Source organism: Glycine max, chromosome 13 (assembly GCF_000004515.6).
Source record: "Glycine max cultivar Williams 82 chromosome 13, Glycine_max_v4.0, whole genome shotgun sequence".
NCBI lineage: Eukaryota > Viridiplantae > Streptophyta > Magnoliopsida > Fabales > Fabaceae > Glycine > Glycine max.
In genome coordinates, this window is record NC_038249.2 from 12,592,870 (window position 1) to 12,606,711 (window position 13,842).

General features: G+C 34.5%; 1 protein-coding gene across 4 annotated transcripts in view; it reads right to left on the reverse strand.

Annotated features, from left to right (window-relative positions):
- The window catches only part of LOC100805795 (probable protein phosphatase 2C 76), a 34,949-nt gene that overhangs the window by 14,255 nt on the left and 6,852 nt on the right, over positions 1–13,842 (reverse strand). The window contains exon 1 of one of the 4 annotated variants that reach the window (XM_003541438.4): positions 521–728. The exons of 1 other annotated variant lie outside the window; for it this stretch is intronic. The gene's annotated coding sequence lies outside the window, so the exon portion shown is untranslated. Of the gene's footprint in view, positions 1–271; positions 729–13,842 lie in introns of those variants that run through there. 2 more of the 4 variants (XM_014765254.3, XM_006593688.4) reach the window with 2 other exon arrangements.

Here is a 13,842-nt window from a genome sequence, read left to right on the forward strand (position 1 = left end):
ATAATATCACAATATCAAACTGCATTTCAAAACTCGAGGTAGCTAGCTAGCATCATGGACCATGGATTCAAAAGTACCAAATTTGAACATTCAGCAAAAAAAAGGAAAAGAAAAAAAAACTATAAAAAATATATTTAAGATAAATAAATAAAACCACAAAATTGAACATGTTGATTGATATCACAAATCATCAAATTAACAAAACCCAGGGCACAAACGAAGCTTATCAACAACGGAATAAAAAAAAAAAAAAAAAAAAAAAAAACGGAACCTCGCCATTTCAGAGAGTAAAGAAGCTCGCCATGGATCTACAGGGACATGCATTTTTCAAACGACACGTAACAACCGAAATACAGAGCTGGAAATTCCGCAATCGGATTCAGTGCGCGTTGAACTGAAACCCTAGACCGAATCGCAACGCGAATCCGAAGAACAGGATTTTTGCGCAGTAACGAAGAGAAGGACAGTAAAGTAAAAGCAAAGTAAAGAAAATGGAATGAAAATTAAAAAGTGAAATTACCAAATTGGAGAGAGGAGGCAGTGTGTGGAATTTCAATCAGAGAAGACCATCACCATGCACGGCACAAAATGACCTATCTGTCAAAACCACCCGAAGAAGAATCTCTAATTGCCCCAAAAATACTTGTGAAAATGGCAAGTTTTGAGCCCTTTGGTTTTTCCTCTTCTTTTTTTTTTATTATTAACCCCAACATCCCTTTTTTCTATATGCATTGGGACTCTAAATCTTAACTAAGGTTAATTTATAACTAATAGTTTTAGACTATGGTTTAATAATAATAATATCAGTTTTCAATCATAGCATTTATTGAATGTCTAAGACTTGATTATCAATAACTATTCAAGACTTGATTATCAATTAGTTAATTTTCTTTGCGGAAAATAGTTAATTCTTTTAAACTAAGAATTTATGTAAAATGAGAAAGTAAAGTGATATTTAAGTTAAATTTATACATCAATTCACTTAAAAAAAGTGAAATCTAATTTATATATAATATATTGATGAAAATACCATGTAGACTTAAGTTCTTTTAAAATCAAGGTAGATACATTTTTATTCTTAATATACATAAACAAATTTTAGAAAATATAAATTCAAACAAATTTTTTTAATTAAATCTATCTATCAATTTCCTTTTTATACTTTTTTAACAAGTTAATGTGGCTTGTATTTCTCTCATAAGAAATATATACTTGCAAAATCATGTGTTGTATAAATATTAAGAGTCTTCATGAATTGGATTGGTTTCAATTTAGGTTAAAGTTAAACTTGAATGGATTATATTTAATTAGGTAGTTTGATTTTAAAATTATTTTATTTAACATAAATCAAATTAATATAATTAAGATTGGGTTATTTTAGTGTGAGACATCAAGTTGAAATAAAATTGCCTTATTTAAATTTACAGTAAAAAAATTAATTAACCAAATGGACATGAACTAATTTAATTAATTTTATTTGGATTGTAGGGTTCATAGGATCAATTTGATTCCATGAACTCTCTTAATAAATATCTTTCATAAAATTATTTTAAGAATAAAACAATCATATGTTTTAAATGCTTCAAAGAAATAAACTTTTTTAATTGTATAACATTGCACACTCTCAATTCAATTATAATATTACAAGGTTCAAATTAAAAAGTGTGATTTGGTTCTTATTATAAGGTTCAATCTAAAATGTCATGATTATTTTTTACAAAAATGTTCTTAAGTAAAGTCAGTTTCAAAATTATAAAAATACAAATTTAATGTTTTCAAGTAAAATTAACTAACTTTTTAAATCTTGATGAATTAGTTAGTAGGACCTTAGATTCATAGAAAAAAAATTAATACGACCTTATAATAAAGATAGAAGGAAATATACTATAGTTAAAGTGAGAAAAAAATAATGCTACACAATTTATATAATAAACATATTTAATGATATAAAATATAAGACTCCCTTGTTTGTGTGTCAGGTTTTTAATGAAAATTTGTTCATATTTATTTAGCATTTTCAAAATTCAAGATAACATTAATTTTTTTGTCAAATATTTCCATCCTCATTCATTATTTTACATATTTGTTATAAAATTGAATAATAAATAATTACAAAGTTCAAAGATAAATTGATTATCTACTCATTAAAACTTTAGTAGATATTTATATTTATATATGTTGGCAAGAGTTCCCATCTCAAAAAAAATGTTGACAAGATTTCCTACCCTTTCATCTACTCAAAAAAAAAATATGTATTCCCAATAAAAGAAAAATTATGATAATATTGTTGAATCCACATCCCTGTTTTTAATTATGACAAATCATTAAAAATGCAAATTGAAAGGATGAAAGGTTTAAGTGATAACTAATATTCTGCTTAAGTGTTTCAGTGTTTATGACTTTAAGAAGTAGACATGTTCATTCATTTTGAAGTGCTCAGAATGATGCTTATAAAGGGTTAGGATAGCTAGCAAAGTTGTTTCCCACTGAGTACTTAGTTCTTGGCAAGATAGTGAACAACAAGACCTTACATAGAAGACTTACTGAAGGTTACATAAAGAGCATCCAATATCAGAATGAAGTTATGTCAGAGTCTACATCAAAATAATGAAGACCTTGACTCTGATATTTTCAACATCAAAATGGTTCAAAATGACTCAGAAAGCATAACTTAGACAACATCAAAACCATTTTCCATATGTTGCCACATTCACTAAGGGCACACATTAGAAAGTGAGAGCTATATGCATAAGAAGATGCAAGTCTGTTTGTAGCTATCCATGAGAAGTACTGATTGATGCAATCCTCCCTAGGAAGGGACTAGTCACCAGAGCCATGAGCAGAGGCTCCAAGAGGATTGGCCTAGAGCTGTTGAAGAAGGCCCTAGGGTTCTCATGAACCTTAGGGTAGTTTCTGAGCCCATGGGCCAAGGTTGAGTCCATTTTTCTTTGTAAATATTAGAATAGGTTTTCCTTCTTTTGGGTCTTGTAGTTTGGCCATTCTAATAGTATAGGATTTTAGACTTGTATTTCAAGACATTTTTTAGTAGTCTTTGTAGTAGAGATTTTTTTGTATTTTCATGTATTTTGGCATGGGGGTGAACTTAGCTATTCGAGGGGTGTGTGTAGTTATGTTCTAGCTTCCCATCTCAAGGAGGTAAACTTAGCATTAGAGGGGTGTGTGTAGCTAAGCTCTAACTTCTCAAGGAAGCTTCTCAAGAAGGTGAGCTTAGCTATTAGAGGGGTGTGGGTAGCTAAGCTCTAGCTTCTCAAGAAAGCTTCTCAAGGAGGTGAACTTAGCTATTAGAGGGGGGTGTGTAGCTAAGGTTTAGCTTCTCAAGGAAGTTTCTCAAGGAAACTACCTAGGCTACAAATAGAAGCATGTGTAACCCTTGTTGTAACTTTGATGAATGTGAAAGTTGTGAGACATACTTCAAAGTTCAACTTCTCTCCCTCTTTTTCTCCTTTAATTTTGTCCCCCCCCCCCCTCTTTCTCTCGTTCTCTTCCTTCATTGAAACTTCTTCTCTAAGCTTCTTATTGTTTGGTCGCGGCAAGTGCACCGGATCGCGCAAGTAGTATAAAACAGTAAGAACCAAGTATCAAACTCTCGGGGAACTTGTGTTACTTGGTAAAGCTACTTCAGTGAATAAGTGTCTAGTATAAAAAGAGATGTGTTTACTATGAACAAGTGTATAAACTAACTATTAAAAAGGAAAATCACGTGAGTAATGATGCGTAAAGACAAGTAGACAACACGTTGGTCTTCCTAGTAGGTGCCTGATGTTAAAAAGATATTCTCTACTTAACAATGCTCAGGTGTTCTATGGTGTCTCCTGAAATGCTAAACCCCGATTCCTCATGATAGTCTAGCCTAATCCTGATCAGGCATCGTCCGCAGATTCCTCTTGTTGGACTAAACTCGACTAGAACAGCATTAAGATAAACATATAACAATTAGGTTATCATACCCCGATCCCTCGTGATAATACGATAAACTAGCCCCGTCCTATCAAGTTCTAAGAATCAGACCAGTTTCCACTATTGAATGATCCTAAAAACACATGCATCTACATGATCAAGGCAAAAGCATGATAGAATGAAGTTCTGATAGCATAGTAAACACACAAAACATCATTAAATAGATATACAGGTATTTACATCAAGTACCTATAAGGAAGAACCAACAGAGGATTTAGCTCTCCATAACTAGGAAGCTTCCTTTACAACAAAAAGAAGAGAAAGATGAAGGATTGAAGAAATACAAGTGGTGAGGATGTCTCCTCCACCTCTAGGACCTCACAATCACTCACAAACTTATCTCAAGCTCTTTAATGCGACTTCCTCTTCAAGCTCAATTCTCTGCGGGTCTTCACACTGCAAAATCTCTCAAACTCTCTAGAACTTGGACCTTTCTCTCTCTAGAAAACCCTAGACATGCAACTTCAAGAAAAGGCCCAAACTCCACTCCAAATTTTGGTTTCAAGCTTAAATAAGTGGCTTTGTTCCTGCTTGCGCGCTTAGCCCAACTCTGAACCGCTTAGCGTTCATTAGTGGATTTCGACTTAGCGCGTGTTTTTCTCACTCAGCGGATGGACTGAAGTGGTGTGCTTCTCTGGATGACCCTTCACTTAACGCAAATGCACAGCTCATCCTTCTCCCAGATTCTTCCTCGCGCTCAGCCGAGGAGTGTTGTGCTCAACGGATGGCTCGTTAAGCCGGAAGATTGGCTTAGCGAGAGGGTGAAAATCAACACTTCACAAACTTGCCTAATTAACCTGAAATTGAGAGAAAATGATTATTAAACACACAAAATGGACGTACTAAGTGTCAGACAAGTGGCCTTAGATATCTTAAGAAGGGGGGTTGAATTAAGATATCACAAACTTTTCAAGATTAAAAATTCTATTTTGATTTAAACCCAAATCCCAAGATTTCTTTCAAAATGAACTCCTAAAGAATTATGCAAATTAATACTACTGAATAGAAGCAATAAGCAATAATAAATAAAGGAGTTTAAGGGAAGAGAAAATGCAAACTCAGATTTATACTGGTTTGGCCACACCCTTGTGCCTATGTCCAGTCCCCAAGCAACCCGCTTGAGAGTTCCACTATCTTGCAAAAGCTCTTTACAAGTTCTGAACCACACAAGGACTACCCTTCTTTTGTGTTCATATTACTTTACAACAAGAGACCCTCAGTCTCTTAATACCTTTTTAGAAATAAGATGAAGAGAAGAAAAAATCTCTCTTGAAAGAGATAGATTGAACAATTAAGCACTAAAATAATTCCTTATTGAATTGCAAGTGTATTGGCCAAGGAATTTTTAAGAGGATAAGATGATTTTTCTTTTTGAGAGGATAAAACCTTTTTGTTCTGAAAAACTCTAAGCAAATTCGTGTTCCAAGTCACATAAAAATAGACCTTTTATGGCCATGTAAAAACCATTTAAACCGATGTGACCCTTGGAAATAATTTTCTGAAAATCTCCTTTGGTAATCGATTACAAGACTTGTGTAATCGATTACAGGCTTTAAAATTTGAATCAAAACGTTCAGTAACTGCTAGTAATTGATTACCATCCATGTGTAATCGATTACACAGTGTAAAATTTGAATTTAAATCTCTAATGGTTGTTATAAATCATTTTGGCCACTGGTAATCGATTACATCCTCTGGTAATCGATTACCAGAGAGTAAATCTCTTGAAAAAGACATTTTAGCTTAAATTTCTTGGCCAAACCTTTTGTTGTTTCAATTTGGAATTCCCTTCCTAAATCACTAGAGATCTTCTTTATGATGTATCTTGAATCTCTTGGATTTTTGTCTTGGTCTTAACTTGAGAAGCACATGTTCACATGGCATCAAAACATCATGATCATATGGCATCATCAAAACATTAAAGGCAAAGTCTTTGCTTCTACAATCTCCCCCTTTTTGATGATGACAATTTAATTCCTGAAATCAAGATACAAGACAAAGTATATGCAAGAGAGATAATGTTGCGTTCACTCATTTTATACTCCCCCTATGTTTTGGACTTAATGATCACATGATCACTTGATTTCTAAGCTTCTAAACCACTTTGTTTCTCTCCCCCTTTGGCAACATCAAAAAGCCAAAGAACGTGGTAAGCAACACAAGATGGAAGAAAATGATAACTAAAGTTCACATAATCATTCATAAGCCAAAACCAAATATAATCCAGTCATAAAATACTAAGTGCCAAATACCGAAATATAACTAAAGTTCAGAGAATGATAACTTAAAAAGCATAGCCAACTACACGACTTAAAATAAAAGATAATAATGATCTAAAACTAGGAAGGTGGTGGAAGGTCGAAGCACCGATGAAGATAAGTCACATCCTCTTCAAGCTACGTGATATAGGTATCCATTCCTTCAAAGCAACCATCCAAGGAATCAAAGCGTTTGCCAACATACATGCGGAGACCCCATAATTCTGAAAGAACTTCATTCATAAGGGCTGAGGAATCATCTCTTTGAGGAGGATGAGAAGGAGTACGCTCGTCTTGTGGAGGTAGTGTTGGATCAAGTGGCCTCAGAATAATTAAGAAGGGGGGCGTTGAATTAATTATTCCTAAACCTTTACTAATTAAAAATTTACTCTTCTAAGGCTTTTACTATGTTGTTAAGAGAATAAGGAGTAGAAGAGAAACTTAATCAAAAGAAAAAGCGGAAATTAAAATGCACAACGGAAAGTAAAAGAGTAGGGAAGAAGGAGACAAACACACAAGAGTTTTTATACTGGTTCGGCAACAACCCGTGCCTACATCCAGTCCCCAAGCAACCTGCGGTCCTTGAAATTTCTTTCAACCTTGTAAAAATCCTTTTACAAGCAAAGATCCACAAGGGATGTACCCTCCCTTGTTCTCTTTGAACAACCTAGTGGATGTACCTTCCACTAGAACTGATCCACAAGAGATGTACCATCTCTTGTTCTCAGTCAAACCCAAGTAGATGTACCCTCCAATGTGTTAAGACAAAGTTATCAGGCGGTTAAACCTTTGAAACTTTGTGAATGGGGATACAAAAGAATTCTCAGGCGGTTAGTCCTTTGAAATATTTTGTATATGAGAAAGGGAAGAATCAAAAGAATTCTCAGATTATGTCATTTTGAATTCTTTGACAAGGGAGAAGGGAGACACAAAATAATTCAGGCAGTTAGTCCTTTGTTCTTTTGGAAAAGGGAGAAGAGAGACACAAAAAGAATTCAGGCAGTTAGTCCTTGGCGAATTCTTTTTGGCAAAGGGAGAAGATAATGAAAAGAATGAATAACACAAGTTTTCAAGGTTTAGAAAACCAGAAAACTTTGGAAAGCTTTTGGCACAAACAAGAAGAAGAAGTTTAAAGAGATTCAAGGCTTGTAAAGGATTGTTTTAGATTGATTGGATTGATTTAAAATGCAAAACAAAGTCTTGCTTTTATAGACTCTTCATGTCTGGTCAAGAGGACCATTTAGAAGAGTTATGACTTTTAGAAAAACTTAAAACCAATTTGAAAAAGTCAAAAACCATTTGAAGAGTTACATCTTTTGATTTATTCAGAAATAATCACTGGTAATCGATTACCAAATCAGTGTAATCGATTACACAAAGCTTTTATGTGAAAGGATGTGACTCTTCACATTTGAATTTGAATTTCAATGTTCAAAGGCACTGGTAATCGATTACCAAAACATTATAATCGATTACAGCTTTTTGAAATCAATTGGAACATTGTAAATTCAGTTGAAAAACTTTTTCAAATCCATTTTGCTACTGGTAATTGATTACAATAGTCTGGTAATCGATTACCAGAGAGTAAAAACTCTTTGGTAAAAAGGTTTTGAGAAAAATTCATGTGCTACTCAGTTTTTGAAAAAACTTTTTCATACTTATCTTGATTAAGTCTTCTCTTGATTCTTGAATCTTGAGTCTTGAATCTTGATCTTGATTCTTGAAGCTTGATCCTTAAATCTTGATTCTTGAATTCAACTTTCCTCTTGAGTCTTGAAGTGTTCTTGATTCTATCTTGAACATTTTGAACTCATTCTTTGATTGACCTTTGAGCTTTTTGTCATCACCTTTGTCATCATATTTGTTATCATCAAAACATCTTTGAATCAATCTTGATTCATCATGAAGCTTTGCTTCTACAATCTCCCCCTTTTTGATGATGACAACTTCTGAAATCAAGAAACACACACACACTTTTTTCTAGTCGATCACTCCCATAAATTTCCATTCTCCCCCTTTGTTTTTGAATTTATGCTTCTCTTAAAATTAAGTTGATTACTCATGTGAGTTCTTGATTTAATCCCTATTTCTCTCCCCCTTTGGCATCAACAAAAAGCCAAAGTGCGTATCAAATTTGAAGTATTCAAATATAACTAAACATCCATACAACATTCATGGAAAAATATCAACCAAATCATGAACCAAGAACCATGAAGCAACAATCATGAATAGATTAATTATAAAATCCACATAGTCAAATAACATACTAAATATTTGTTCAAACATACCATGCAAATAAGGAAATAACAAATTGTTCAAATATCATAATAATATAGCCAAAATACAAGGCTGAAAATCAAAGTACTAATAATATTAAAATAGAAATCTAAGATGATGGTGGCGGTGGTGGTGGAAGATCAAAGCTTGAACGAATGTAAGACACATCTTCTTTAACCTCTGTGATTCTTGACTCCATTTCATTGAAGCGCATATTCACTTATAATTCCAAAGTGTCAAACCTTTCACCAACAAAGGTTTGAAGACCATTAAACTTGTCCATTATCTTTGACAGAAGAGATGAATCTTCTCCATCATGTCCTTCTTCACCAACATTTCGAGCACCCTTCTTCACCCAAGAACCATCATGCTCTTTTTGATAACCAAAGGATGCTATGACTGAAGCGCCTATAAGGAAAGATCTCTTGATTGGAACATAGGGTTCATAATCAAGAGGGATGTTGAAGTGTTGAAGGAAAAGGGTAACAAGATGAGGATAGGGCAATGGAGCATTCAATCGCAATGCCTTATGCATGCGATATCTAACAAGATGTGCCCAATCAATTTGTAAACCTTTATGAAAGGCCCACATAACAATGAGATCTTCTTCAGAAACCTGAGCAAGGTTTGAAGATCTCAGAAGCAAGATGCGAACAATAAGGTAATGGAGGATGCGGCTTTCAAAAGCCAATGAACCGACAAGAAGCCTTCCGATCATATCCGCTTGGTTGGTGCAAACCAACCGGCGGTCATCATGTACAGAGAAATCAAACTTCCAATCGTCAATCAGTGCACCTTCAAATGGTACACCTTCGCTTGGCAATTGGGTTAAATCATAGAATAGGGACTGGTCAATGACTATCTTAATCCCATAAACCTCAGACATTAGGACACCTTCATGGATTTCTAAATTAGAATAAAAAGCTTTGACTAGTTTAGAATAAACAGGTAATTTCAGAGACATAAATGAAATAAGATTGGAGTTTTCAAATGCTTGAAAGCATTCAAAACTCTCATTTGAGAAGAAATCCATATCTATGAATTTTGGGTCTATAATGGAACGAGAGGAAAAGAGGTTTGTGTACCGTATACGTTGTTCCTCTGATGAAAACAATGATCCATAGGGAATGGAGGAAGGAATTGGCGTTTCCTGTGACCCGGAATGTCGTTGACTCTGACTCGAAGTGCCCTTTCGCTTCTTTGATTGTTCCACCATTTGAAGAGATTTTTCGAGATTTCAATCGGTTCTAATGAAAGAGAGTGAAAAAAGATGAAGTTTGGGCTTTGTGGGGAGTGATTTGGACAAGAATTGAGTGAGATATGGCTGGAAGAAAAATTGGGGGTGAGGGTTTTCGAGAGAGAGAAGAGTTGCAGGTTTTAAAATTTGAAATTTGAATATATAGGTGCAGGGACGCGTTGTAATCGATTACATAAATATGGTAATCGATTACCAGAGAACAACATTGCCAGAAATAACTGCTTGTAATCGATTACACTATTATGGTAATCGATTACCAGAGGTTATTTTAGCCGAAAAACAAAAACTAAAAGGCTTTCTAGGAGAAAAGAAATTTTGAGTGATTATCAAAAACACTTTTTAAAGGAAAATATACTAAAAATACTTTATGAATAATTCTCAATCATGTAATTCACATATCATATCATGCGAAAACATTAAAACATGTAGATAATCAATTTTATCAAAAACAATCAAAACACAAGTATGAAGAATATTGATTTTATTTAAATATATGAATAAATATTTCATGCAAATAAGATGAAATCAATCAACAAACATACTCATGATTTCAAACAATAAAAAACAAACAAATAAAGAATTGTTAGTCATCATACTCAAATTGTTTGAATAAACATTTCAACTTAAGAGAAATTTTAATAGGATAATGGTTTTGATATTACCTTTTTCAAGATTAAAATGTCTAGATCTTCAAAGATGAGGATCATGCTTTTTCTCCTTGTTTTTCATTCTTGAGAGATGTTCTCATCACTTTCATAATCTTTGGTTAGAAGATTAATCTCCTTTTCTGAACCATCGGATGAATCATTGTCATCCCATGCAATGTAGGCTTTCTTAGTTCTTCTTTCATCAAACCTTTTCTTTTCGCTTTTCTCAGGCCACTCTTCATTTGAAGGACAGTTGGCCTTGATGTGACCAATTTGGTTACATTTGTAACACCTAAGGACTTGAGAATCATCTTGTGATTTTCTTCCATTATTGAAGTTCTGACGCCTGTCAATTCTTCTTTTCTTGATGAATTTCTGAAATTTCTTAACAAAGAAAGAAAAATCTTCTTCATCATCTGAATCTTCTTCTTCGTTTTCGTCTTGCATTGATGATGAGGCTTTAAGGGCTATACTTCTCTTCTTTTTGTCATTTTCTTCATTTTGATTAAGTCGTTGAAGTTCCATCTTGTGTTCTTGCAATTTACCAAATAAAGTGGCAAGAGACATGGAAGAGAGGTCTTTACTTTCAGAAATAGCAGTTACCTTGGGCTGCCATTCCCTACTTAAACATCTTAAAACTTTATTAATCAAATCTTCATTAGGAAAGATTTTTCCTAGAGAGGCAAGGTGGTTTACTATATGTGTAAATCTTTTTTGCAAACTATGGATATTTTCATTAGGGTTCATCCTAAATAATTCATATTCAGGGGTAAGGGTATTGATTCTAGACCTTTTTACATTTGTGGTTCCTTCATGGGTTAATTGGAGAGTATCCCACATCTCCTTGGCATTATTACAATTTGACACTCTAAAATACTCATCTATTCCTAGGGCTGAGGTGATGATGTTTTTGGCTTTGAGATCATATTGGATTCTTCTCTTATCTTCTTCTGTCCACTTATCTCTAGGTTTTTGGGTTGTAGTGCATGTGCTGACATCTACTATAGAATGACCAAAATACAAGGCCCAAAAAAAGGAAAAACCAATTCTAACATTTACAAAGAAGAATGGATCCAACCTTGACCCATGGGCTCAAAAATCTACCCTAAGGTTCATGAGAATCCTAGGGCCTTCTTTAGTAGCTCTAGCCCAAGCCTCTTGGAGTCTTCTATCCAATACCCTTGGGGGGTAGGATTGCATCATCCCCTCCACCTTGGAAAGGATTTGACCTAAAATCCCGAGGTTCTTCATACTTTAGGCTCCTTCCCTCGACACTTGTAAAAAAAACATATGTATTAGTGGTGTTGGGTATGTTAGAGTATGGTAAGGTCTGAAAACCCCTTTCATGGACATCTTCCCATGAGGGAACATGGTTCCTCACCAACTTAATGAGTGGTGCTACAAGTATAGAAAAATATGGGACAAACCTTTTGTAAAAGTTTGTTAAGTCATGGAAGCCCCAGATTTCCCTTATACTTGGTGGAGGGGGCCAATCAGGAATGACCTTTATTCTCTTAGGGTCCGTGGGAACCCCTTGATCACTATTTAAAAAATTAAGGAAAGTAATGCAATAAAGCGTACCTTTTTCTGTATTTTTATGTTGATTATTCCTACAAAAAAATACGACAAACCTAAGGTGTCCCATATGAGCACCTAAGTTTGTATTAAAACCAAAAATAAGAACAAACCTACCTAATGAGTCCCTATGTACATCAATCATGAAGACGTTGGGTGCATGACTGATTTTACAAAAGAGGGTTGCAACACTCAACACATTCATCATATCACTTATTGTAGGGATTTGGTGCCTAATAATACCTATTTTGGGTACCAACAAAGCACAAGGATTTAACCTCTTACGAACCAAACCCTCATCCAACAACTCCTTTACTTGAGGAATAACCTCAAGCCCAAGAGGTGTGGCAGTGCTAACAAGTGTCTTTTTATAAAAGTGAAAATGTGAAGGTTGTCTAAGAGGGAAAGTTTCTTTAATGTTTGTCTTTATTGTAAAATGAGTTTCCTTCTTAGCTAACCTCTTGGAGGAGACACTTACCTCCTTACACTTCTCTTTAACCACTAATGGTTGTCCATCTTCTTGGGGGTAGATTTCTTCACTAGATTCTTCCCCTTTTGCTTCTTCACTTTCACTAGAGGAAGGTGAAGTAGTAGCCTCATCTTGACTACTATAAATGTCTTGGCCCCTCATAATCATGGTTTTTGTGGTGGGGCATTAAGAAGTAATGTGTCATCTTCCAAGACATTTAAAGCACTTTATAGAGCTAGTTTTCTCTTGCGTACTAGCCTTAGGGGCTTGCTTTTTCTATTGTCTTCCCCTTATTATCTTTGGGCTTAGAAGGTGTCACCCCTAAGATGCCTTGACCTTGGTCTTTCTTTGGATAAGAGTGAGAGCCATAAGATTTTGAAGTATACTTCTTTTTAAGTTGTTGCTCTACCCTTATTTCCCAATCTAAGTTAGCCTCTACATTGTCCTTCCCATGGAAGTATGAGAGGTTAATGTTAGCCTCTTGAGGCTTTCTTTCCTTTTCTCTTCTATGGGAGTGAGGTCTAAGATGTGACCTATGCCTTCCTTCGTAATAGTCACGAAGTTCTTCACTTAGGCTCTTGCAAGAGTTATGACTACTATAAGAGGCATATTTTTCTTTTTTCATTTCTTTCATTATTTTTCTTCTTTCTTCCTCTCTTATTTTCTTTCTTTCACCTTGACTTATTTCTTCAACTCTTTTTTTCCCTTTTTCTTTTCTCTCTTGTTTTTCTTTCCATAACTTGAGGGAACTCAACTCATCTAAGATTCTAGATAAAGGGTCTTTATGACTAGTACCCTTGCCATTAACACTAGATGAATGATGACTCATGTTGGTTCCTAAGTTGTGGTTCTTTCTTGTTGGAGGTTTGAAAACAAAAGGTAAAAGAAACTATGGTTGAAACTAGCCAAAATAAACACTAAAAGAGGTGTGAAAGATAAGGGAAAAAACTAATTGGTAAAATGCAAGTTATCTAGGCGGTTTGACAATGGAAGGTAAAGGAAATAAGCTATGATAGTAAGCAAGAAAAGTAAACTAGGTGAATCCTAAGAGTGTTTGGATGACCACATTCAAGGTTCCCAACAAAACACTCATTATCCTAAGGAAAAATTTCCTAAAATTATCACACACAAATGGAAGTTTGGTAACCTATTGGAGGCTCCCAACACACTTCCAATGAAAGGCCTTTTTGTTACAAAACTTGAAAGCAATCAAGGTAACTAAATTGCAAATTAAAAAAATTACAAAATGTCCTCAATTTTGGTGGTTGCTCTCTCTTTGGTGATTCATTCAATTTGGAGTACTTCTTAGTCCAATAGCTCTTAAAGTGGTTGGCCCCTTGCTTCTTGACTCAAATTCTTCAAGGGATGACACCAATCCTC